Source organism: Lampetra fluviatilis, chromosome 34, assembly GCF_964198595.1.
Source record: "Lampetra fluviatilis chromosome 34, kcLamFluv1.1, whole genome shotgun sequence".
Classification (NCBI taxonomy): Eukaryota; Metazoa; Chordata; class Hyperoartia; order Petromyzontiformes; family Petromyzontidae; genus Lampetra; species Lampetra fluviatilis.
In genome coordinates, this window is record NC_136308.1 from 9,150,341 (window position 1) to 9,169,509 (window position 19,169).

The 19,169-nt window shown below is 48.2% G+C and overlaps 1 long non-coding RNA gene across 1 annotated transcript; it reads left to right on the forward strand.

The window, feature by feature from the left end:
• The first annotated feature begins 611 nt into the window (after window positions 1-611).
• Window positions 612-18,256, forward strand: LOC144944441 (uncharacterized). Its single transcript, XR_013639587.1, has 3 exons — window positions 612-726; window positions 3,858-3,951; window positions 18,201-18,256. It is a non-coding gene; the product is annotated as an uncharacterized LOC144944441 (long non-coding RNA).
• The last annotated feature ends 913 nt before the right edge of the window (window positions 18,257-19,169 follow it).

Below are 19,169 nucleotides of genomic sequence, written 5' to 3' on the forward strand. Positions count from 1 at the left end.
AGAATCAAATCCGCATGAATCATCTCGAGTGGCGCAGGATGATTGGGGGGAGGAAACTGATTCGCGAGTGTGGCCAGTGAGGCCAGATCCCAGCGGTGAAGCAGATTTATTTGAAATGCTGTACACGAGCCAAAGCACGATTCTGCAAAGACTGTGGCTCGTAACTGGAACGAGGTAAGCTATTCCCCCCTGGTGATCACAGACATCACAGGTTTCCCAGGACAGTTGCCTTAAAGAGGACGATCCTGGGAAATCCAGGGCAGGTGGCAACCGCAGTTGGCACACCATATCGAAGGTAAGGGACGGGTGGGGGCGGGGAGGCTTTCCCAGGCCTGAATTTCTCTCTCGATATTTTATCTCGAACGCAGCTCGGCTGGTTTGTAGTAAAAAAAATATGGGCGTAAGGCACTATCACTACGAGAGTTGCAGGCACGGTTCTAATGACCCGTTATAATTGTTATATACATTCATGCTGTCGTCATAATGTCCGGATCAGTGTGCCGGACTGCTCAGGCTGTAATTCAACCCCCGGTGGGTTTTTTTAGTTTTTTGTTTTTTGTTTTGCCAACCTCGCCCATGGCTCTGGTGTGATCGTTTGCCTGCGAGTTGTCTGGTTCGGAGGTTCGCAAAGGTCGACGAGCGAACGGCGCACACGCGGGGCAAACTTCGCGACGCCGAGATACGGCTCTGCCGTTGTTGGCACGGTCGGCGCAGAGGGACTCAAGGGTGAGAGGTCCGTCTCTGTGTGTGTGTGTCTCTGTCTTTCTCTCTCTCTCGCCATTCTGCTACTCCGTGACATCTCGGTCATTGCTCATTCATTCTGATTAACAGTTTTCAGTGTGAGCGTTTATTTTTTGTTAAAGACCGGAGGAGGTGAAAATTAATGCGTAGCTCCAAGCCATCACAACGCACTTAACGGTCAAAACATTCCCCCCCCCCTCCCCCGTTGTGATGATGTTGGAGATCGTGTAGAAAAAAAAAGTATAATTGATTCATACGGAAAGTCCTCTTCGTGTCATTTCATTACAATGTCTCCGCGTGCATCGACACGAAAAGATTGAATCCGAGCAAGGGAAACCCCGAGTGAGACCTGAGCGGCGCACGTTTAAAATGCACAAAGGGTCATGCGACCTTAATCCATACCAGAAGGAGAAAACAAATCCTGCCGCCCTCACATTCCAACAATAATACCTCTCAGGGCAATAGAGCGCGGAGGGTAAAATGAATAAGGGGACGCAAGATTGCCTAATAAATAATAGAACGCCTATAATTACTAGGCCCGCTATTTAATTTGTTTCATGGTCCCTTGATCTTGAATTAAGGTTCTGCTATTTTTGGAAAAGTGGCAAACATTTTTTTGCTGCTTGATTTAATAATTTGCATATAATTAGTTTCTTCCCCCATTCCAATTCCCCCCACCCCCCACCCCTCCGTCTCCCCCCCTCGCCCCCACCCCATCCTCACCAGTCACCATGATCCGTTGCTTTTCCACGCGAAACATTTCGAAATTTCGCTGCTGTACGTCCATTAAATAATTCTCATTTGTAGCAACATTTCGCATTGGTAGGGCGAAGGTAGGGGGTGGGGGGATTTGAGGTGTCGCCTTTTGTATCGACCCCAGGCGAGTCAGGCAACACGCCTGATTAAATATCTCGGGAGATAACTGAGATAACACGAAAAGAGCGGGGAATAATCGCGCGCGGCCTGGTGTGGCGGTGGGGGGGGGAGAAACATCCACGGCATCATTTGTTTAATAGCTTAATGCTCCGTGAGGCAAAGTGAAGTGACCAGAGGCTCATTATAACCGATGCACGATGCAGCTAAAGGCCTTCTTTGTAAGAGGCACATTTATAATGAGACAACCGCAGTTCTCACCGCGATAGTGGGCGGGGACGGGGGGGGGCGAGAGAATTCTAACATGAACCACGCGTATGAAGGGCTAACGCTCAGAGCTCTAGTTTCACAGATGGACGTGGTCTGCAGTCGTTCCACACTGCGTGTCCGCATCGCTGCGTGGCTTTGACCAGTTAATTAATTCGGAGGGTATATTTCAAGTTTTGCCAAATTCGGACCGGGACGTTGGCACGCGTGGCCCGTTTGTGTTGTTCTAATGACGCCACGGGCTCTTCAAAGTCCATAATAACGTTTTGGTTTGTGTTAGATTGCGAAAAATATAAATGTGTCGTTAACTAACCACCCCCCGACACAGCCAAATAGTAAGATTTGTCACGAAAACAAAACGTGCCATGATGAGTTACTACTTCAGCACAGCGGTTGTGTTGGAGAGTAAACCCACAACATTTACAATTAAGAGCGACGTTTCGCTGGTAATTACAATCAGCTTCATCAGGGCGATTTTTGCTAGAATTGCACCAGCAGTATTAACAAGAGCGGCCGCCAGGTTTCGAATCGCCAACCTCTGCAACAACACGCTACCGCTGGGCCACGTGATGACGACGACGACGACGATGATGATGATGAAGTATACGTGGGTTTTTTTGCAGAGATGCATCGGCGTAGCAACGGGAGCAGAAAGCCAGAGATGCGGACGCACAGCGGCCTTTGAGCGAGTGTGCCAGCGAGATGATGCAGTACACACATTAAATGCCCCTTTCTGCTGGGACATTAATAATGAATACCACAATTAGCCCCACCAGCTGCCTTAAATGCCACACAATGCCCAAAGTATGTCATGCTAACAGATAATCGCTCCTGACTGTAAACTTTTACAGCAAACTGCAAAGCAATTATATGTACAGAATTCATAAATCTCCACTGCACGGCCCTTCCATTAACGATATCGGGTGTCCGTAATGTTATCATCCATTATTAAGGAATTATAAGTTAGCAGGAGCCTGAACTGTGTGTTTCGAAATGTTGGCAACATATTCCTTGAATAATTTTTTTAACCTGTAATTACACAATGTAACACAATTTTTGTTCCTGGGTAGTAAGTGTTATTTCGTAATTGCTTATGCCTGAAAAGTATATGAAATGGCTATCATTCCCCACAAACTTTGCTTTTGTGACCAGGACCGTGATATTTTGAAATCTACCTATTTTCGATGAGAAAACGGACAAATTTGTGTCTTTTCGTTTACGTAAAGTCAGAAAAACAACATATGAATGAAAATGTACATGTATTTAAACTAAAGTTGTTCCTCCCCACAGAGAACTCGGTCTGCAGTGGCCAGTCCCGCCTGTGGTAGTGCGCCTTGGTGTTTAGATATTTTGTAGTAATGTTTGTATTACTTTAGTATAAATACATGTTAATTTTGATTTATATGATGTTTTTTCTGACTTTATGTGAACGAAAATACATAAATTCGCCCGTTTTCTCATTGAAAATAGGTAAATTTCAAAATATCAGTGTCCTGGTCACAAAAGCAAAGTTTGTGGGGAATAATAGCCATTTTCTGTACTTTTGAGGCATAAGCAATCAGGAACAGAAAAAAATGTTATACAGTGTTATCAGACGAATATTCTCTAACGAAATAGCATCGTTACGAGAGAAATCAAAAGGCGTCAGCTGAGAGTTTTCTGAGTGAAATGAGAATTCCAAACATTTATTTCTCCGATGCGTCTTCGGGTCGTGCCGCGCATATTTCGGAATGGCGTCCGACGACTCGCTACACGTGCTGGAAGCTTCTGAATGCACGTGGAGCGAAACGTCGGACGTCGTGCCGAGCGGTACACGAGGCGTGACCCGCGAAAACACGTCGGAGAGAGCCCGTGCCGCAGCACAAACGCGAAATCCCCCAAAAATGCTTCCGAAAAACAGCACCAGGGTCACAGAGAATGTTGTGCTGCTTTCGTAATAGTCCAATAATAATTATTAGGTCAATTCCACCTTGCAGAGACGCCGTTGAATCTGTTGAGGCAGCCTTGCTGCTTCGGGTTGACGACACGGCCCAGCGGCGGGGCGTTCGCCGCTTGTTGCAGATATTCAAGGTTCGAATCCAGCGGCCGCCCCCATTATTACCACAGGTGTATTGGATTTTCTGTTTGCACATAGTCACTTTAAGATGTTTTCTTGTTCATGTTTTTGTTTCCTGTTTTGTTTTTTTGTTTGTTGCGGTTGCACCCGATTCAAGAGCCGAATGGCTCACAGGGCTATATCAAATAAATGAAACTGAAATGAAAATGAAATAACCGTAACGACACTGCGCTCCGTCTGCTTCACTCACAGTGCACGCCAAAGACCACTTTGGCATTATTCGCAAGAGTGGGCCACTGTGCGGCCGGCGTCACGTTTTCCAATTTGCTAATTTTAAACATGAACACCGCAAATTACTCAATTGAGATGATACAGCATCAATCATCGCCCCCCCTTACCAGCATACCAACGCCCCAGATCACTCGTGCAAACGGGACTTGGTTCGAAGGCTGTGCACAAAAGTCACGCGTGAACATCCCACAATGCACCCGTATATGGGCAGCTTCAACGGCATGCAACAGAAACACCGTGACAGTCGCGTCCGAGATTGTTGACAAACACTCCGGACTCTAGCAATTGTAGTGTGTGTGTGTCGCCAATAATGTATTTATGTTGAACTTCTTTCGCACCGTACGTAGGCCAACCGCGATAATCGATGGTGTGATTATCGCGGTTGGCTACGTACGTGGTTGCTCGTCACGCACCTCACTCCGTTCTACCAGTGACCCGGACAATGTTCAGTGAGAGTTTAAGCCCTGCCGGCAAACCCCGTGGCCGCCACGAACATGTGGAGGTTTATAGAGGTGACGCTCGTAAGATAAAATCTTCTCGCTACCAAGTGTGTTCGGTTTAATTGACCTCGCTCAAGCTGCTGCCTAAATATAATTACTTTTAAACGGGTGAGACCTTCATGGACGCACACTGCTCCACCTACACGGTGACTTATTTTTTCATTAATAAAATAAATCAGTTCGTGGGCTTTATTCAACCTTTTATTGGCTTTAGCGTCACACTGGACGGGAGACGGGCTACCCAGGTCATCGATTATGGGGTTTGTATGCCTATAAGTGTTTTGGCTGACCGTGACCTCCGGCTCTTAATTTTTGGCAACATTTTATGGCAGTGGATTGTAAATTATTGCGCAACCAAGAGGAATGTAAAGCATCCCTTACGACCTTGATCTTTACAATACACTTGCGGCCAAACTGTTTCACATTTTAAAGCTCTATTAAAACAAAACTGACAGGGCAAGCGCTTCTAAAAAAAAGCTATATAGCTCAGTGGGCCTTACCTGGTAAAATAAAAAAAGTTAGTTTGTTAGAGAAGCGTCCATTTTGTAAGTGCAATTATTGAAGGTTGAAGGGAGAAATTTTGCAATAATTTACAACCATTACAATCCACTGCTGGATGAAGGCCTCCCATGCCAAGCGTGACATGGAGGTTGTTTGACCAACAGCTTGGTGCAGGGCGTAGCGGAGGGGGAGGCAGGACTGATTCAGATACCACTCACCACTGTTGTGAGCCATGGTCGGGAATTGAACTGTGGTCACTGGGTTTGTAGCACAGAGAACCCCTCTACCTCTAGGTACAGGGAATAAACATTATTCAGTTCCTTAAGAGGCTCCCAGTGCGTGGAGCAAACCGTCGGACATCGTGCCAAACATCACGCGGTGCAACCCGAAGGCACATCGGAGAGTGTGATTATCATTATTAATATAATTAACATTATCATCACGAACGAAAAAGGTCAATTCAGAGTGAGCTCCTGTTCAAATTATAGTCGAGGCCGGCGTTTATCTCCTGTTTACAACGCTGAGCCAGTGTGAGGAAAATTCCACATTCCTATGGTCGGGTCAAGTTTATCCATGACACAACCACTGGTGATTTCCGCACAAAAGTGGCAGTCCTTTTATCGACCCCGCAGAGATGATGATGCTGAATTAACCCACGAGCCACCTGGCCGGAACCCAGCCGCTGAAATCCTTTAAAAGGGATTCATCCGAAACCTTTTAGTCGCAAACCTCATGCAAATGCTTCTTGTGACAAGCGAGGCCCTTTAAATGAATAGAGAACCCCTGTCATTGTTCTTACTACTCTTAACGCTTCATGGCAAAATAATCAGGTGAAATTGTCGCAGGTGAACTCTTCTCAGGCTCATTGTAGCGGCGTTCCGGTTTTCTTATCTCCCTTTCCCCACACCAGGCTAATCAATTTTCTACCCCCCTTGAGAGACGTAAATTTGTTTTCGCCCGGGGTTGTAAGCGTTTTTATATTTTTCTCGTTTAAAGTGAACGAATAGTCGCGGCGGGAAAACGCATTATAAACATCTAGATTAGCTGCCTTGCGCACAGTCTAGCTCGGCTACGCGCTCTACATAAGTTTTTGTTATTTAACACCCGAAAAAAATAACCCCACGCACACACACACACGCAACACGCACACACGCACACACTCAACACGCACACACACATACAACACACACACGCACATACAACACACACACGCGCAACACACACACACATACAACACACACACGCGCAACACACACACATACAACACACACACACGGGCAACACACACGCGCACTCACACGACCACGCACACACACACGCGCAACACGCACACACACGTGCAACACGCAACACGCGCACATACACGAACACGCACACACACACGCGCAACACGCACACACACACATACAACACACACACGCGCACATACACGAACACGCACACACACACACGCAACACGCACACACACACATACAACACACACACGCGCACATACACGAACACGCACACACACACACACGCGCAACACGCACACACACACGCAACACTCAACAACAACCGCCATTCGCCGCTAAGTGGCGGTGACGTCACCACGGCGCTCGTGCCAGGCTACGTGCACGTTGAAGCCACGTGAAGTGTCGAGCGCCCGTTGGCAGGTCACGTGGCAGACCCAGGTGCCACGGGTTGCCTGACACACAACAACAACAAAAAACAAAGATCCCCCGTATAGCCTGAACAGACTGTTGGGGCAAGTGCTGTTAGCGAACACCTATGAAGGCCAGCACGGCAAACGAGGGGATTGGGTGGGCCAGCACCACGTCCGGTCGCCTTTGTCTCCCCAGTGGCGATGTTTACACACTGAACCAGGTACTCGTTTGAGGCTGAGTCAACCTAGGGGAGGCCCATGACCGGTTCAAGTTATCGTCACTGTTGTTTGCCGTGAGCGGGAATCGAACTCTGGTCACCGGGTTCGTAGTGCAGCGCGCTAACCACTACACCACCGCTCCCCACCACACACACACTCATATGCACACGCACACATGCACACACACACACTCACATGCGCACACGCATCGCCCTCAAAATAGTTTGGCGACACTCGTTTAAAAAATAAAACCCTGATGCCTCTTCCACCGTAAACATTTGATTTGCAGCTAGATGTTACGACCATCGGACTGGGCGTGTGATTGATACGTTTGCATCGGGCACCTAATCAGACGTTAAAAACGTGGAGGTTACAGGAACGTTATTTGGCAGTCAAGAAAAGAGGCAAAATCTCCCCCCCCCCCCGAGGATAATAATGTATCTCTCCTCCTACAGCAGCTATGCAGTTGTTTCTCATTGACTGCAACGTTTAAACTCGTATATTCTCCACGCACGCACTCACACAAACATTGCCACCCACCAAAAAGGCAAAACGTAATTGTCTTCACTTCAAAGGTCATTTTTCACAAACTCACCCCCACTCCGCTACCCCCCCCCCCACTGCCTCAAAATTTAATACTTATACAGGGTGGCCAGTATCGTCGTGATCAAATAATAAATGAACACCGGAGAGAGAGAGAGAGAAGCATCGTCTGCTATCGGTGCGTGAGTCTTCCGCCCCCCACCCCCCAACGCATTGCCGCCCGAGCGACAGGCAGCTCCTTGACACACACCCCGCTCGTTGTTTTCCCGTAAGGATGACGAGATGTGAGATTTCAGCCGCGTCCTTCCCCTGTAACGCTCACAAGCTTTGCTGTGCGCGCGACCGCTTGCGCGCGCGTGTGTGGGGAGCAGTGGTGTAGCGGTTAGCGCTACGCTGCGCTACGAACCCGACGACTCGAGTTCGATTGCCGCTCACGGCCAACACCAGTGACGATCATCAGAACCGGTCCTGGGCCTCACCTAGGTCGACTCGGCCTCAAATGAGTGTGTAAACATCGCCACTGGGGAGACAAAGACGACCGGGCGTGGTGCTAGCCACCCACCCCCTCGTGTGCCGTGCCGGCCTTCATAGGTGCTCGCTAACAGCACTTGCCCCAACAGTCTGTTAAGGCTACACGGGGTTGGGGGGGGATCTTTGTCTTTGTACATGGGCAGCCTGCCCAGGGTGAATCGAGTGAGCTAATTTTGGTTGTTGAATATTAGTCTTTTTTTTGGCGTGGATTTCATTGAGGAGTCATCCTCGTGGTCGAATCAACAACCGAAGCAGTACAATGATCGTGTACGTTCTTGGCGGATTGAGCATCGGTGTGAGCGGCACGCGAGTCGACACATTTTAATATCCTGTGATCCGCACACACGCGCGGGCACGTGCGTGCGCGTAGCAAATTATAACGCGTGGTCTTCCTCAAGGAGCGCTGCAGTCTCTAATTACGTTCCAGAGTTAGACCGAGTCGGCTTGTCTTGGCTGGGACTCGTTAATTTCGGCTCGTCGCAGTCGGCCATGCCTGGGCAGTAATTTGTGGGTGCTTCGTGGTTAGTTGTCGTGCTTAATGAATTTCATTCACTCACAGTAGCCGTAATTATAACGGTAAATTACATTCATGAAGCGCATTTGTACCGAGTTACTTTAGGCGCTGTACATGACTATATCTATCATAGGCCAGGTGAGATTTAAAAAAAACTAAGAAGGCAGAGATAAGTGAGGACCGATAGCAAGAGAGAATTAAAATTCGTCTTGAGGCAGGCTTTGAACCCCGGCACTGAAATAACGACAAAACACGCGCTTTGTTTGGTGACTATTCCCCCGAACTGATCTCCTCCGGCAAGCGAAGAGCGACGCTTTGCGGTCTCGCGCTCTCACCGACGCGGGGGGTGGGGGGCAGGTAACCTCGGCAGTTTGGATCCGTCACGAGCCGCCGCTCGTAGTAACGCCTTCCCTGTCCCCAAACTCCCCATGGTCACTCGCCATCAATCCACTCATCTCGTTTCCATCTTTGTTTACTCCACGCGTCATCACCACCACCTCCTCCTTTGACATATGTAGTGGGTTCATGTGAGAGACACCCTTGACTTTGGAGGCAACACGTTTGTTATATAACCACAACGGGGTAACGACGTAAACATAACGGGATAAATATATAGCGGTAACCACCACGGGGTAACTACATAACCGGGTCAGGTCAGTTAACGCACTGCCTGACCCACGATGCCGAGCATGAAGACCAAAGACCGAAGAGCGAAGACCGAAGAGACGTAGCACCACGGGTTCTATTCCAGTAGACAGCCCGGATCAGACCTCGGGACCTCCCTTTTATGCCCCTCAGCGTGACCGCCTCGGCCACGCCCCCTTCTAGAACTCCCTAAAAGACTCTGGGCCTTACATCACAAGTCGCTTCTGTCACCTTTGGCCCACATCCTTACCCTGTCCTGTCACCTACCTTTGCCGGCCAATCGGACTGCTACGTCCACACATGCTCTCTCTCTCTGCCCACCGCTAGAACCATGCTCCTTAAGGACCATTTACCATGGCATAGCACACGCTGCTCGCAGAGAGGGCTACTTACACTCCAGTTCTCCTCTCTAGAAGTAACTGGCGCTGTGCACCGTAGCAACCCAATATACGTCACTACACATATATCACATCCACTCATCTCGTTTCATCTTGTACTGTGGGAGCGCCTTGATTAAGGCGCTATATAAATGTACGATAATATAAGATGAATGTGGAATGTTGGGCCAACGTTGGGCCAACGGTCTCTAACCACATGACAACGTTGGGTCAACGTTGGGCCAACGGTTTTTACCACATGCCAACGTTGGGTCAACGGTTCTAACCAAATACCAACGTTGATCGAACCGAGTCCCTGCTACTTGTGAGTGCCATTCTCATTAATGTGCATGCACGACCCCTTGTTGTTACTCCACTGCTGGTTGAGGGCCTCCACACTTCTGAGCGAGGTCCGTGGGAGGGTTATTTGAGCGTACTTCACCCCGCTGGTCAGTGGCGGATTGTAAAGTGAGGGCCGCGTGCGCGTGTTGGCATAGAAGCACAGTACAACAATGGATATTGCTGCGCTGCCTTATTGCCGCTCACAGCGCAGTTCACATGCACAGCGCTCTAGCACACCCGCGTGTGCGTGCGTGCGGTCACTCAAGCAAGCACTGTGCAGCAGGCAGTGGCGTAGCTAGGATATTTTGCGCCCGGGGACGAACTAATAAATTGGCGCCCCCCCCCCCCCCCGTTTAATCACATACCAACATGTAATTACATGACATGTAGGCTGTGTGTGGCGGGATATATAAACGTTTAGGTTGAGGTGTAGATTTGTGCAGTAGTTTCAGGCTGCCGCGCCCGCCGCAATAAGTTATAATGTAACGTTGTAAGCCTAATTTTGGCGCCCCTTTACCTTGGCGCCCGGGGACATATGTACCCCCCTGCCTCTGGCAGGAGGTTCAAACCCCCTTCTTTAGCTTTGGAGATCCGACGAGAGCGTGCACATTGCGAGCGGTTTGAACATAACACGTCGTTATTACGACGGCAAAGCTAATAGCTTTGGAACCGTGCTTGTATTTGTGTGTGTCGTGTGTGGGCATTCACGGTTTGACTGTGGAGTGCAAATGGCTTTGATCTCGGAAGCGATGTACTGTGTCACACTCGTCCCCGTCTCTTCCATGACTCATTAATAATCTTGCGTGCAAACACCATCTGCGGCAAATTGCTTTGCCCCGATAGTCGGGATATGCCTCACAATTACAATTACAATAAAAAAAAACACTAACACCATTAAGCTATTTAATGGAGGCTGGCATTTTTGATTAACTGATGAATCGCTTGCTATTATTGGTAATCATCTCAGAATCATAATAATTCACATTTGTGTAATCCACTGCTGGATGAAGCACCCCTCCTGCCTCCTCCCACCTCCGAAGGTTTCGCCGTCTCTCGCGGTTTTGCGATGCAACAATCCACGTGGCACCTGCAACACGAGCTAATTTCACTACTCCATCTCCCCCCGGTGGACGCGCTGCTCAGAATGCGTTCCATTCTCTTTGGATGTCACTCACTCGGGGTTATTGATCGTCAGCCTGTGGGGACTGAATGCATGTCAATCTCTTCGCCCACAGAGAAGAGCCTAACCGAGTCCCAAGACATTGTTTGAAAGAGGGCCCTGCTAGATTGCCATGTTTAACCGATTCCATGAACATGAGTGGCTTGATGCGGTTGGAAAACCAAGAGAAAACATGAGGAATCCCACAAAATATACAATAAGGTGACCATCGGCACTACTAATTCCTGGCCACCCGCAGCGTTAAGCCTACAACAGGTCTTGTAGACGTTTATTGTTTAGTTTGTTGTCTTTAGCCTGCACCTCCAATTAGCACGGTTGGCTGCCTACGGTGCGAAGGAAGTTCAACATACATAATACATACCTGGCAAGCCACTCGTGCAAAGCAACCATATCCAAAGTACTAACTCGGCCCTAAAACCTGCTTAGCTCCCGAGATCCGATGAGATCGTGTGCATTTAGTGCGAATCAGTCAAATGTAAGTGTATCAGCGAAACACTTGCTGTGAATGTGACAAATTAATTTTCGGGCCGATTAGCTTAAAGCAGCTTCCGCATATTATTCAATCTAAAGTTACGTTCCCATGATTAGCCAATTTTTCTGCCGGGGGTTAACAGAGGTTATGTGCATTAATCGTGACTTACATTTGGTATTGGAACTGAGAACATATAAATAAATAAAAACACAACCTCATTTAATTTTCATATTGGGCTCCTGAAATGAAAATGCCAATCCATGCGACGGAAGAGCGGCAGGGTTTCACTCAACGAACCACGCGTGGCGCTCTATCACAAATTAGATTCACGTCGCCCCATGCACCCCACGCGGACCCTCGCGAGTTTACAATGACGGTCGCCTCGTAAGACGGTGGAAAACGGTCGGCGGAGGTTTGTATATTTTATTTTATGGCGTGGATGTCGGCTGCGAGCGTTTACACCGGACGTGTTTTTCCAATTGGTTATTTTATTATTGGTTATTGTAAAAATTCGTTTCGCATAGAGCTTCAGGTCTCTCGGATACAATCAAAGTTTTGATTAGCAAAGTGAAATTTGAATGATGGATCACGTCAATGGGACGCGATCGGATTGCGCGCGTGCACTGAAACTAACGGGGCCGCTGGGAATTCCAGTCGTGCGCCAGGCACGCGTCCTGTTCCGGAAATATCAACAGGCCGCGCTTCGGATCAATTAAAGCGGCCATCGACAGTTTGCGTCAATCTCCATGGGTGGTCAGAGCCTCCGGTTGTGCACTCGCTCACGTTGACCAGGGGCCCCCAGGGGCGGGTGGGGGGGGTATGGTCAAGAGGACAACATACTCTTAGGTTTTTTCGGTAAAGTCACGTAGGTAAAACATTTTTAAATTCATCTCTTGAGGAAGGCCAGCGTCTCGAGAAGCTGTGACTTCTTGTCTCGTTGTCTGTCGCTGGCCTTCCTCAAGAGATGACTTTAAAAAAAATTTACCTACGTGACTTTACCGAAAAAACCTAAGAGTATGAATCCTTGCAGTCACGAAAGCTTCAAATCTAGAAGAGGACAACATTTTCACGAGGCCTCATGCAAAAATGAAGAGGGCCCACAGCGGAACGGATAAAAACGAAACTATAAACGAAACTTTTATTTTTATTTTACCAGGCAAGGCCCCACTGAGCTATATAGCTCTTTTTCAGAAGCGACTTGTCCACAAATTATAAGTCAACGAAGTGGCTTATCACCTGGAAATGTATAGCAGCCAAATACTCCAAATGCATGTTGATTCTAAATGTGGAGGGGAAAACCTGAGGACCAGGAGAAAGATGCACACAACCACGAGGAGAGATAACATGCAAACTCCAAATATACAGAAGGCATCAGGGTTGGGATCGAATCCCAAGATCTCCTGTATACCAGGCGCGGTAGTTAACATCTCGCCACACTGACGCCTCCATGGTGTTATTCTGTCCCATGCCTCCAGGAACCTTCCAGTCAGCCCAGACAATTCGCATTCCGTTATTCCCTTACCGCCATCTCCTCAGCCTTCGCAGTCAATTCCAAAAGGTGTGGCATGCCCAGAGGCCTGCGTGCACCGGCCAGATATGGGGACGATGACATTTTTTTTGTTTTTTTTGTTTTAACAGAGGTCAGAACATAATGGATTTTTTTATGGTAATTCAAACCTTCCTGCTAAGCCAAAAGACCATTAACATAAATTACAGTCTATTGCAGTCATTTATCATCAGCGTAACTCATCTCCATAACTCCTTTTCTGGGCAAGAGGCACTTGAATCCCGTGCAGTTTGTAAATGTAATTGGTTAATTCATCGCACACTCTTTGAATTGCGTCAAACATGTGAACTAATGAGCGACGCAAGGCGCCGCATTATGCGGTATATATATGTTATATATATGTTTACATACGTGCACGAGACATCGCGGTGGCGCAGTGGTTAGCGCAGCGCACTGTGAACCCGGGGACTCCGAGCTTGATACCCTGGACCAAGTTGATCATCGCTGTCGGCCAGTGGCGTCCGTGTGACCCACGGAGGAGGAAGGGTGCCGCTCATCGCGGCTCCTGCGCCAGGTTGCTCGTCATCTGCAATTCCTCGAGCACCTTAAATTCCAGGCTTAACACGTAGTGGTCTTTCGCGACCGATATTATCCACAATAAAGGGGTTTTCTTTTTGGGGGGGGAGGGGTTAAATCGCGTAAATATAAATGCGTCGTTAAATCTGCCACCACCCGACACAGCCAATTAGTAAGTGTTGTCACGTTAACAAAACATGCTAGTTCGTTACTAGTACAGCACCCCGGGGTGTAAACCGCGGCAAATGAAACGTCACCAAATTGTCGACTTTAAGTCCACGAACACAAAATCGTGGTGCAGAAAGAAGTGCGGAGAGGTCGCGCGTGCTCACGTTTACACCGCGAGACACGAGGAGGAACGCGCGGGTCGGGGAACGAGTGCAGATTTAGAGCCGGTATTATTTCGACCGAAAAAAGAAAAAAACAACGTGTGCTCGGCTAGGAGGTAATGCGCGACGTTGGACACGTCTGGTCAGGGAATAGCAGCCAAAGGAGGGAATGCGCCCGAGAGGACGATCACCGTGAAGAGGGAGCGATGAGGTCACTTCATGCGCCGCAGTTATTTTTTTTTGTTATCATCATCATGATCATTATTATTGTGGTTGCGGGTCACAGGCCCAAGAGCCCAACAAGCCAAGTGGCCAGCAACGCACAGCACAGTTGAGGTTGTGCAGTAAGATGGCTCGCGGCATCGCGGACTCCGTGATGGGATGGCAACGGCTCTCATCCAGCAGCGGATCGACAAACGTTCGCTTTCTGTGAGGCGGCCTTGAACATCGCAATCATTTCCGAGGTAATTGTCGGCACAATCTGAGCAACGCACGGTCTGTTCTCCTATAACGTGGTAGTTGCGTTCCTGAAGAACACCGCGTTATGGAAAAATCGCGTTATAATAAATAATATATAATACAGGGTAAAATACAATTCGTAATAACACGTGAGATGCGTGCGCAGGCTGAACTAAATCCCAGGCGCGTGGGTAGCATCTAGAAGCATCCAGCAGCATCCCAATGCCTTGCGCGATGCAACGCCGAGGAAGCTGTACGACCGCTTGTTTCCTCTCGCGCGGCGAAGTTACGTTCACTCGATCGCGTAGTGTATCCAATTCGCATCTGCGTTACATAAAAAAAAAATGTACTCGCTCGTACATTTATCCAACGAGATGAGAACAAACTGTACGGGACACCAACCCTGCATACGCGAATGCCATGTGCGTAAGCAGGTTTTTAAGACGCGCACTTAAATGTCAGTAGGGGGTGGGGGGCGCATTTTTAATACGGCAATTGTAACGCAAATGTTATTGTTCACGCCAGATGTTCCGCGGAGGAGAGAGACCTCCTGTTATTTGCCTTCTCATTTATGGCGACTAATTAAAGCGGCAAAACGTGAAAGGTTGGCTGCCTAGTTAGCGTGAAACATCGATGCCACAGGTAAGAGGCACGTTATGATAATTAATGGTATTTAAATCATTTCATTTGCCACTGCGTGCAAAGCGACGCGGCGAATGTCTGGCGATTCTAACCCTTGTTGACCTGCAGAGAGCGAGAGAGAGAGTCGGCAGAAATAAATTGGGACATGGGCGATGTCAGCGGGGCGAGAATGAAAGAGCCTAGTCTCACATGATGTTGGACCAGATGACGCCAAAAGGCGCCTTTTGGCGTCATCAGGTCCAACATCATGTGAGACTAGGCTCTAAGGAAAGCTGCATACATTATCAGAGTTGTGTTTTTTGTTTGCATTCCGACCGCAAGTATTGTGGTCAATGCAAACATGACTCCTTGTAAAAAAGGTGTCAGTTTTGTTGCCAGATAAAAGTGTAAAAAAAAACAATTATCATATTTTGCTACTGGCAAAGGAGGTTCCAATGGTGTAAACAAAGTAAACATATAATGCAATACAACACAGAGAGTCGGCTAACACAACAGCCAACACCCTACCTGGTTGATTACGTTCTTCCAAATATTTCTAAATTTGAGAGAAAGACAAAACACAGACACATCCAGGGGCGGTTTCTTCATTAGGGCGATTGGGCGACGCACCACCAATGTCATTCAACCACAGAGTCACGCAAGCCGTCACTGTGCCTCTGGATATAGTCCAATCAGCGTCATGTCACGTTCTGTGGAGTACCGCCTCTTTTTGGGCGATTTCACTCCGGCTGAGAATCGCCCCGAGTGGCCCCATAGACTTACATTCAAAGATGTTTTTTTTCGAACGGGGGCGCTGCAATGCATTCTCTATGGCTTCCGGGAGGGCTCGCCCTAACGTGCTTACGTCATCATACGTGCTTACGTCATCATACGTAAGCACGTTTCATCCAACAATATAATTTGTCGCCACCTAGTGGAATCTTTAATAAAATAAACTTGAGTGGTTTGTTTTAATAGTGAGTATAGAAACAAACAAGATGTATTGTAAGAGTCACTTTATTTTTCATTAATATTAAAGAAGTGAAGTTGCCTTCACATGCTTAAGCTGTTAATTTATCCATTGCATGGGTGGACCTTATCCTTATCAATCATCCAGACATTTGCCCCCCCTGAGAGATTTTGCAGGAGCCGCCACTGGACACATCGACAGACACACAAGCAGAGAGAGACACACAGAGACACACAGAGAGAGACACACACATAGACAAACAGTTTCGTCTAACGACCTGGCCACAAATGATAGTTCAACGAAGTGGCTTACCATGTGGAAAATTCTAGCAGTCAAATACTCTAAACGCGTGTTTCGAAATGCGGAGGGAAAAACCAGAGGACCCGGAGAAAAATCCACGCGACCATGGGGAGGACACGCAAACTCCAAATATACAGGCATCGTCATGATAATAATCGAACCCACGATCTCCTGTTGACCAGGCGAGGTAGTTAACATCTCGCCACCATGGCGCCCACTAACCTTCCGATTGTGAGCCGCTCGCTCTGCTGCTGAGCTGCGCGTGGTGGGCTATTATAGAGGGAGAGTTGATGGTAATTATGGAGGAGAGGGATCCGTAATATCATTTAATTCGACTTTAGCATGAACTCAAAAATGTGTGAAATGCCCCGACAAATCTCACGAAGGTCATAGCAAGAGACCTTTGCAAGAGAATTGCTCGCTTTGTTTATGTTATTGCCGCTAAAGAGCCGGCTAAACTGTGAGAGCTTGTTTTATGTTGATTGCACAGGCAGCCAATTTGCTGCAAATGAAGGAAAATGTACCCAATTAAAAACAACAACACGATCAATAAATACCTTTCGGTCGATAATTTAGATTTTAGTTATTTCCGTGCACGCGTTCCACTCCCCACCCCCCACCCCCATAATTTTCCCGTCAAAATTATTGAAACGGGGTGAGATTATATGTTTGAAAAAAAATCTATCGCGCAAGCCTCTGTAGTGAAACACGTGAGGTCACGGCCACGCTCCGAGCGGCCGAGGCTCTCGCCGCTATCGAACCGACCTCCCGCGACTCGCCGCGCATTACCGATAGCCGCCAACATTTTTCGAGACGAGAAATGGAACAAACGGTAAATAAATAAATAAACGGCGCCGCCCAATTTCCTTTTTTTTTGCGCGTTGAAAATGTGGCTTATCGATCCGGCGCTGGAACGGAATTAGCAATGAGCAAGGGGGAGAACTTGGCAAGCAGAGATAGCGGCAAGACAGACTTCATAAATCACGCGCTCGCTTATCTGCGGCAGCTACCATCAAGCCCAGTGCCATCAGCTTCCGAGGCATCTCCAGCAAAGATAATCCGCGGAGTAAGAAAGATAAGCCATGGATGGGCGATCGATTTTTGTTTTTTTTTGGCAAGGACACGGGATCGTCTGAGATTCCTGGCGTTCGTTTTCAGGCCGTTGTTTTGGTTATTGTTGTTGTTCTTGTTGGAATTGCCGATGGGACTGGCAGTGCACGTAGTGCACGTAGCCAGGCGAGAAGTGCAGTGTATGTACGTTGAACTTCTTTCGCACGTAGCCAACCTTGCCAATCGCGCAGCAACGACGGCTGACAACAGGCGGTGCACGCGCTCGCATCAAACGCGTCCAAAAAGCGTTTGCTCATCACGCCCGCGCAAGGAGGTCACCCGAGACTGGGGGTCACCTGCGTCTGCACGGTGACATGTTCTGTAAACAGCTTCACGCTCAGCCTCCTCTCCAATATCGCCGCGCGAAGAGATTGCAACTGGAGCACAGCATTTTGAAAATTAATTTTAAGTGTAAATACGTGTTTATTTTATTCCTAATAATGTTCAACAGATAATAATTGTTATAAGCTTACTCTTAATTGGTGTCCAAGCCAGAGTTCACAATCCGGTATGGGGACCGCTATTCAGATTTTTTTCTAATTCTTCTCACATCTTCTCTCCTCGTATCCCTCTCCACCGCATCCTCCCATCTCCCCCTCGGTCCTGCCTCTACCCGGTGGCATCTCTACAGTCCTTCTCGTCGACGTGTCTCCGAGTGAGTCAATGATCCACTGCGTGCATCTCTGTGTGGTAAGTCTACGGTTCTTTGTTGTGAGTCGATTGGCCTCCGTGTGATGATGAGTCTATGGGTCTCGAATCTACACAGCCTTTCTTACTACACCTTCTGTGTCTCTTCTCAACACGTGCCAAAAAAAGCCTACGTTTCGTCTCCCTCGAAAAATGTGAGTCACCACCAATGTTAAGCCTCTTAACTGCCTTAGAGATATTTCCAACATCCACCTTAGCATTCTTATCTCTGCTCTATCAAGCTCTGTTACTTATTTCTTTCTTCGTACCCACGTCTCTGCACCCATATCTACAGATAAGCTGCCTGATTCTGGCTTGGCCGCTTTCAAATCCAACCAGAGCCGCCCAAAATAATGCGACCTGGCTCTGGAGGACATATAAATGATCGGCGACTTGGAATGCTTGGCGAGTAAAAACCACCCCTCACCGTATGCCAATTTTGCAAAATGGCCAATATTAAATCACCAGCTGCCTCCCTTGCCAAACGCTCACCGGTGCAAGACGTCTGTGTGGAGATATTGTCCAGAGCCACTCTGCTCTCCTGACGGGATGCTCGCCACGGCGGTGTTACGGCGGGCACTGAGCCTCACAAAGGGCATCGGTCCGGTTCGTTCTACCCGGCGCGGCGGTTGTAACAACGGTGCAGGTTCCTTAAATGACTCTCGCCACTTCGGTTTAGCCAGCAGCTCACCATCTCGCGGTGGCGAGATGTTAACTACCTCGCCGGGTATACGTGAGGTCGTGGGTTCGATCCCGACTGTGACGCCTGTATATATGGAGTTTGCATATGCTCTCTTCTCGTGATCGTGTGTTTTTTTTCTCAGGTTTTCCCCTCCACATTTAAAATCGCCATGCGTTGAGAGTATTGTTTGCTATACATTTCCACGCGATACGCCCTTTCGTCGAGCGATCA